This window comes from Thunnus thynnus, chromosome 14 (assembly GCF_963924715.1).
Source record: "Thunnus thynnus chromosome 14, fThuThy2.1, whole genome shotgun sequence".
Taxonomy (NCBI): domain Eukaryota; kingdom Metazoa; phylum Chordata; class Actinopteri; order Scombriformes; family Scombridae; genus Thunnus; species Thunnus thynnus.
In genome coordinates, this window is record NC_089530.1 from 9,586,736 (window position 1) to 9,594,490 (window position 7,755).

Sequence of the window (7,755 nt, forward strand, 5' to 3'; positions counted from 1 at the left end):
CCCGCACTCCCCCTTCTTCCCAGGGCCTGTTTGAACCAGTCAGTCGGAGGTGGCAGTGGTGGTGGAGGGGTCGCTGTGCTTTCTCTTGTTTCTCATCTGACCTTCAAAGCCAGGCGCGGGGACAGTAGGTTGACAGGGGAGGAAGGGAGGAGGGGTGTTTTTCTAAAAGCTCTTTGGGTAACAGGGCTGATATGTCACTCATTATTTCCACTCTGTGCTTTTGCCCTGTCACAGCCCTCTGAGAAGCATGCAACAGTCCAGTGCCTTGCACGCTGAGCTACAGCAGAGAGGCTTCACAACTGGTTAGTCATCAAAGAAGATAAAATCTATCATTATCTTGGCTGTGTGATCATCTTAAACATGTGTATCTCCTTGACATGATTAAAACAAGACTAGGTCAAAACCTAGTATATGGCCGGACCGTGTATGACACACTAGAGGGCTTTTAAGGCTGCGGAAGGCCGACCAATTGTGTAACTTCATTATTCAGTGAAAGACAGTTGCGTTTATAGGGCTGGTCCCTTCCTGTCCAGCCAAAAAAAAAAACATATATATATATATATATATGCATATGCAGGTGTCAAAAAAGGAACTTGTACAATATTTACCAAAATGGTGAATTACAGGGAAGTGAAATCATTTTAGTCACTGTGCCTCGCCTACGTAATAAATTGTGCAACCTGATAAACAGGAATTAATTTAAATCACTTTAACCGAAGTCTCACGCCCCTGAAACAAAGGTCTACAATTAGAGCTGCAACACTCCTCTGTAAGACGACACTGCTGCAACTGAAAGGTGAAAATGAATGCAGGAGCTTCTAATTACACAGCTGCAGGCTGATATTTCAGGTTGCTCCTAAGATCTCATTCACATTATTACGGTTAAACAAATTGGATACAAAGATAAAGATACTTTTTTTTTAAAAAGTCTAGTTTATGTTTCATCAAATGATAGGTAAACATGGGACGATATAAAACCACTGCAAGGATAGAGTGAATACTGTATTATCAGTATTGTGATGATGTGATTACAGTTTATGAGTGTCATAATTTTGTGGTCTCCTGGCCTACTGCTACCAATGAAAACAGACCATACTTTACACATCATCACCATTATCACTGCACACTGCCTGCTGACAATACAGAGAACTGAATCACAGGCTGAATTCCTCCATGAGTCACATGGCACGTTACAAACAGAAGACCTTTTTTTTTTTTCTCCCTCTCAAACTCAAATCCCTCAGGCTTTACACATTCTCCCTTTGTCTTGCCACCGCACTCTGCTTGTCTCTTGTCCTTCCGTCTTTGTTTACTCCCCTCTCTGACTTGCACGGCCGGCTTCCTGTTTATGTCAGGCAAGCATCAAGCCAATCAGCTGTGAAGGCTGTGATCCTCCTCGTAGCTATTTACTACCCTGTGGTCTGTTTAAAAAAAGACTGAAAGCGAGCTAAGCTCAGTGCGGGCTGCTGAGTAAACAGACACGCAAAGCTCCAGAGTTCACAACTGACCTATATACATCTTGTCCCCTTCTGCTTTTGAAAGTGTGTGTGTGTGTATCTGCCTGTGTATTTTTTTTTTTTTTTTTGACTTTCTGAAATGTGTGGCTCACTAGGTGAGGCATTCATTTATTTGCTTATCTGTGTTTCTCACAGCGCAGCAGGATCTGCACGCTGACATTTTTTGTTGCCGCTGAGGGCTGGAATGTGCTGGTTTGCAAGTTTTGAAGATAACAAAGCAGCATGAGGCGGCTGAGTGTAAACTTTGGATGAGGTCACGGTCCGCCAACACAGCACGCTGTGACATGAGAGGGGATTTTGTTCTGGATTCTCCCTTGGTGGTGTCATACCTTTGCTCTGTTTCTGCTGTCGCCCTGTTTGCTCTGTGAGCATTTTAGATTACAATTGCAGGTTATCAAAACTGCAAGCCTTAGCTAAAGTCTGTTATTATATGGTTGGAGAAAAGTGCAGACTGCATTTGAAAACAACAAGAATAGACTATGTAGAGCGTGTAGAGGCCTGTTCATGAGTCCAGCCAGTGCCAGCTTTCTCTTGGGAGTTCACAATGTACTATAAATCTGTTAGACAGGGAAAAAATATAAGCAGGGCTTTGCAGGGGCATTTGAGTCCACTGCAGGCATTACATGAGCACTAACTCCTGATTCAACAGTGGCTCTGGCAAACATGCCTGACATTCAGTGTTTACACCCCTCAATGAAAGCTGCTAATCAGGCAGTCTGATAACTCGGCCTGGAATTAGATTCAGGAAGTCATGAGATTTCCAGGTGGCTCGGCTTTCCTCGAATTGTTAAGCACGGATTTTTCAAAGTGTTGCCAACACACATTAAACCGAAGACACCCTTCTGTAAGGAATTACACCGATACGTTTCCTGTGCACATGGCAATGTCTTAATCCAAGAAACAAATACTGAACGCTTTTTTAAAATCCAGCCCCTGTATGCACATAAATAAATAAACCTCCTCTCAAATTCTGGCCCTGTTCACACCTTGAAATGCGTCTTGGGTGATCCGATCACAAGTTGACAGCTCTAAGCACAGGTATGAATGATGCATTGAGGACGCATTGAGATCCGATGACTCAGAACATATTTGGAGGTGGTCTGAGCCGCATATGGCCATATTCTTTTAGCAGTGTGTACACGAATGTGTCCTGGGCCACATTAAAGGACCGCCTACTCAACTGTTGTCCTCTGCTTTGGCGGAAGTACGTACTCATTTGCGCTCCAATGGCGTCATATTAAAGTATGAAACAACAAGAAGCCATAGTAAAAGGCTAAATGGATTCTTATGAATGGAGTACACACGAAACATGCTGCCTGATTTCCCTTTTGGGCCGAAGAATTTTGATTTTTCCCACACACCAAGGTTGTCTTTTAATTTCCAGCTAATCTGACTCAGCAGATGTGGTCATAAGCCATTGGCCGACTATTTCAGCCGGCATTCTCCTCCCCTTCCACTATCTATGTGTTACCGTTTTCAAAATCCTGTCGCTACATGAGACAACAAAAACAACCTCCTAGCTAGCAACCTACACGCTGAAAATGTCAAGTTTTGTTTGTATTTTTTATCACGAAAAGTCGTATCACATAGTCCACATACATCTTTTACTGTTTTATGTGGCGTTTTCTTTTGCAGGGATTTAGCCATTTTAATGCCAGGTCTCAAACAAGTTCCCCCTTCCCTGACACTATTTTAGCAAGGGTACCGTCGCTGCATCCTGGGCTTAGCGCCCCTCAAGACGATTGTGATTGGTTAAAAAAAATACAAACAAACAAGAGCGTTTTTTCCCTTATAGTAGAATTGATAGTAGGTGCAGCCAGACCTTTCTCCAGTGCTGGCACAGTGCTGTGGAGATAGGTCTGGCTATGCGAGACTAATTTTCAGCAGACTTGGCACAGGACGTGTATTGCTGCCTCCCACCGGTTACAAACTACAACACATTTGGTCTTTGCAAACAGAAATGATGTACATGTTTATTTGCATATAGGGCGGGAAAGTGACATCTGATCACAAGCGGTCACTCGAGATGCATGTGGAGATGCATTCTAATGCCAGGTGTGAACTGTCATACTTAGAGCTGTCCACTTGTGATCGGATCACCCGAGACGAACGTTAATGCCAGGTGTGAACAAGGCCTCTGTTACTCCACATTTAAAAAAGAAAGTAAAGTGAAAGTAGCGGGAGAACATGCAAGCAATTGAACCTTTTCTGAGAAAAAAAAGCTCCCCTGTGCCATCATTTGGTACAGAGAGATGTATGAATAATGAATCTGTGCTGAACTCCTGCTGAACCCTCTGCACCAGCACCGAGCCAGAGATCAGCACCACATGACATCCAACACACACACACGCACCCAGTGACCTCTGCCGAGCTCCAAACATGCGAGGCAATCTGTTGTGGAGTATTGTGTCTGTCTGCTGTGTGAATCATTACACTGTGCTGCACCTGGCAGCAGTGGACTGTCCTTTGATAAACCTGACAACTGTTGGGAGGCGGCGAGGACACAGCCAAGCAAAGTGGAAAGATAAATACAAAACTGACGACCAACCAGTGCTGCAGCGGTTAAAGCTCCCGCCCTTTTGGCAGCTAAAGTGTGTGTGAGCAGTTCAATGTTTAACCCTTGTGTCAACAGTGCGCATGTGTCACAACAGCATTCCTGTGAGGCGTTTGTCTTGTGACAGAGCTGTTTCATAATGGGAGTACTGCTCTCTGACTGCCCGCATGCATTGTTTTCTGGCAGGAGGAAGGAGCTTTGTCTTGGTGTAGGATGACTTGTAGCCTGATGAGTTTCATGTTTCTGCATGCTGTGTGTTAATGAGCAGAGAGATTGGGTCATGAATGGCTGGGTTAACTAGTTCAAACAGCAAACACAGCGTCCTGTTTACCCAGAATAAACCTCCCTCCTCTTCGCCCCCAACTGTAAATGGTTAACTCGGAAAGGATCATGCAAGAGCTGGATTTTTTTTTTTTTTTTTTTTGCTGTTACATGGGAGGTGAACTTTGCTCGCCTTGTTGTTAGGCAACAGCATTTTTTTATCAGAGTGATTTTATCATGTGAGGAGAGAAACGGAGAGAGCAGAGCACATTACACAGCCCCAGGAAGGAAGACAGAAATGAGTTCTTTGCAAAGATATGTCTTGATGAGCAAAGTAGAAATGTACATGTGAAAATAAAAGTGTAGAGTTGGGAGAAGGCGGTGTGTTGTCCTTCAGGGCAACCCTGGGTGTAGCCAGACTTGTCAGTCAGTGTGAAACCATTTCCTCTTCAAGGCTGTCTGACTCCTCCCTCCCATTGTGTGGCAATGCTGTGTAGGTGAACTTTATCCCTCTTTGTTGAGGGAAAGAGAGCTTTCAAATGATTTGCATTGAACAAGGTCAAGTTACACATCTGTGAGCCTGCTGAACAATGTGGATCCCATCACTTAACAGAAGGATGGGGGGGGGAGTAATTACAATCTTTCATATGTTAAAACAGTTTGAAAACAGCCTCTACCCAAACCTGTATGTCCACTGTGTAAAACAACCCCAATACACCCAGTGTTACATGACCACCACAAACTGAAATCACACAGATAACATTCACCACACCCAGTCCAACGTGCCCTTTGGACAGGCAGGTTTTCTGCAAACACATGGCGTAAGACGGCTCTCTATCAGCAGCATGCTTGTAGTCGTTACAAATTTGCACAATACAAACACGCAGGTTCATATCACCTTGGGCTTATCAGGCTCCTTCAAGGGCATTGAACTTTCCCACAGCGCTCCCTACGCTCTGGCCTTTTGTATCCCTTTGGGACTTTACTGTTGCGTCAAGGCTCTCCTATTCACTCCATGTGCTTCCCACAGTATTACTGTACCACTTTAGCTGAGCTTGCTGCAGTGACTATGACTAAACTATCCACTATGTGCCTGTTAGGAATAATGACTGTATGTAGTGTATGACAACATCTGTCGTTGCCTTTGTTGCAAAACTAGTTTGTCAAAGATGAAGTTCACAGTGTGAGGTAATGTGACCGTAAGTTCCTACATAAGGGCTGCGATCACTTTCATTTCATTTCACTGAAAGGAAAAATAGCTTTCAGGTCTTAAAGGACATGTACATTTGTTTTTTACAATTTGTGGTTTTGTCCTTCCCTAGTAATGAGACTGAATTGCCATTTAGTTTCACTTGTTTCATTAAGCCCGACATTGTATTAATGTTAACCAAAATCTGTTCAGGTGGGCGTCTTGTTTTGTTTGGCCCTAACCAACCAGTAACAACCATCTGACTGCTGTTGTCATTTTCAGTTGACACATAAATTATGCTAGCGGTAGGATTAAACAAAGAAGTATAGCAAAATATGGCAATGTAAAGGGAAATACACTTAGTTTAATTAATGTAGCTTGGTATCTAGTTAGCTATGCAGGAAGATGAAATCCCCATTTTGAATCCCACCGACTAAGTAATCTAAGCTCTGATTGGTCAGTTGTTTCTCTAACTGGAGGAGACAGACGTTAATGGACACCATACTGGACCTGTTCGAATTACTGAACATATCTGGGAAGTGGGCTGCAATTTAGAGGTCGGAAACCAGGCTAGTTTTAGCCATTATTCCTATTAGACATAACAACATTTTACTCACCAACTGCTTATTAAAGAGAAGTCAAAAGGGGCTAAAAACACAAGCAGCCAGACATGCAGGCAGGTTCTGCACAAACCCTTAGGTTAGCCAAACTAATTTGGAAGAGAAAATGAAGGCAATTGGTGAAATTATTCCCCAAAATGTCAATAAATCACAGTTTGTTTTTACCTCTAAAGTCGTTTAGATAATGTTGCTGTGTTTCCAGATGTCAGAAATTACTTTGGTGAGTCCAGTTTTATCACAACCAATAGAACTGATGGCCAAAAATGATGAAACTAGGGACCAAGTTGCAATAAACTGTGATTGTCTTGTAACTTATGCTGACTGTCCTTGAATTCGCATACACACGGTTGTGCTTGTCATCCCAGCTCTATTTTCTATTTCAGCTCTTCACAGCGAGCTGATTTCTGAGACAGGGCTTTGAAGTGAATGAGGGAGGTGGGGGGAGCGTGTGCCCAGATGCCCAGACGCTGTGGTTGAGGGGGCTTTATCACACAGACAGGGAACGGCACACATCTCCTGCCCTCCCATCTTTCACCACGATGGGAGGCTGAATGTGACAACCAATGCTCCCCAGCTGCTCAGGGGCCAGGTCCGCAAAACCACAGGCGGATAATGAATGCCACACCATCGTGACAACTTGCACTTTTATGGAGAAGGGGAGGAAGGACATCTCTGGCACGGACGCTCGCAGTGTACGATGAAACATCCTCCATAAACCAGACAATCAAAGCAAGGGCAGTGAAGCATCTGTGGAATCTGTAACGGGAACCTCAACTGATTTATGACCACTACCAAAAAAGGGCTGTTTCCAAGTTAATGTGTTTAGAGCTTAATTGTGGAAAAACTGAAAAAATATTCACTTTCCAAATGTAGCCACCACATCTGTAAACGATGCATTACAGCTGCATTTATCCATGATCTTCCCTACTTTCATGATTTGAATAAGCCACATGTTATCTATGAAAAATTTCCCCCACAGTTAGGAGAATTTTTCCAAATTAAGTCAGCATTTGCTGTTGTCGGTTTTTCCTCTTTTCACGGTTGTGTTATTTTGTATTCTATACATCGCAGACATTTCTCTCTATATTCCTTTTGCTTTCAAGGCAAATGTTACTAGAAAAGGAGTAACTTTGATCTTTCTCCAACAGCAACCCTGAAATATCTTCTAAATAAAGGCGTTATAAATATGCATGTTCACGCATATTTTTATGTATTATTTACCAGGGTTTTATGCAACCGTTCACACAAATGAATATATGCAAAGTGAGTGAATACAAATCACTTGGGTGCTCTACCTAATGACAGAAAAGGACGGCAGAGTGGGAAAATAAAAATGCTGTGAATAAATGATATCCTCCGCACCTGGAGACTGAGCCAGAGTGCAGAGTTAACTGCTTCACCGGGGATGTCAGAGTCCATTTTATAGGAAGGCAGCTCAAAAATAGACAGGAGCTCTTGTAATAAATAAGCCTACTTTGGGAAAGTTTTATTTTGGCTCAGAGCACAGGGTTACATAACACATGAAATACTCCTCATTCTTTTTGGTTCCACTAGAAAAAAGAAAGAAATATAATATTTGATGCTGGAAAAAATGCTGTGTGTCCAAATATAAAC

At 43.0% G+C, this 7,755-nt stretch overlaps 1 long non-coding RNA gene across 1 annotated transcript; it reads left to right on the top strand.

The window, feature by feature from the left end:
* The first annotated feature begins 33 nt into the window (after positions 1–33).
* On the top strand, positions 34–7,328 carry LOC137196805 (uncharacterized). The gene is made up of 3 exons (XR_010931323.1): positions 34–124; positions 235–302; positions 6,525–7,328. It is a non-coding gene; the product is annotated as an uncharacterized lncRNA (long non-coding RNA).
* The last annotated feature ends 427 nt before the right edge of the window (positions 7,329–7,755 follow it).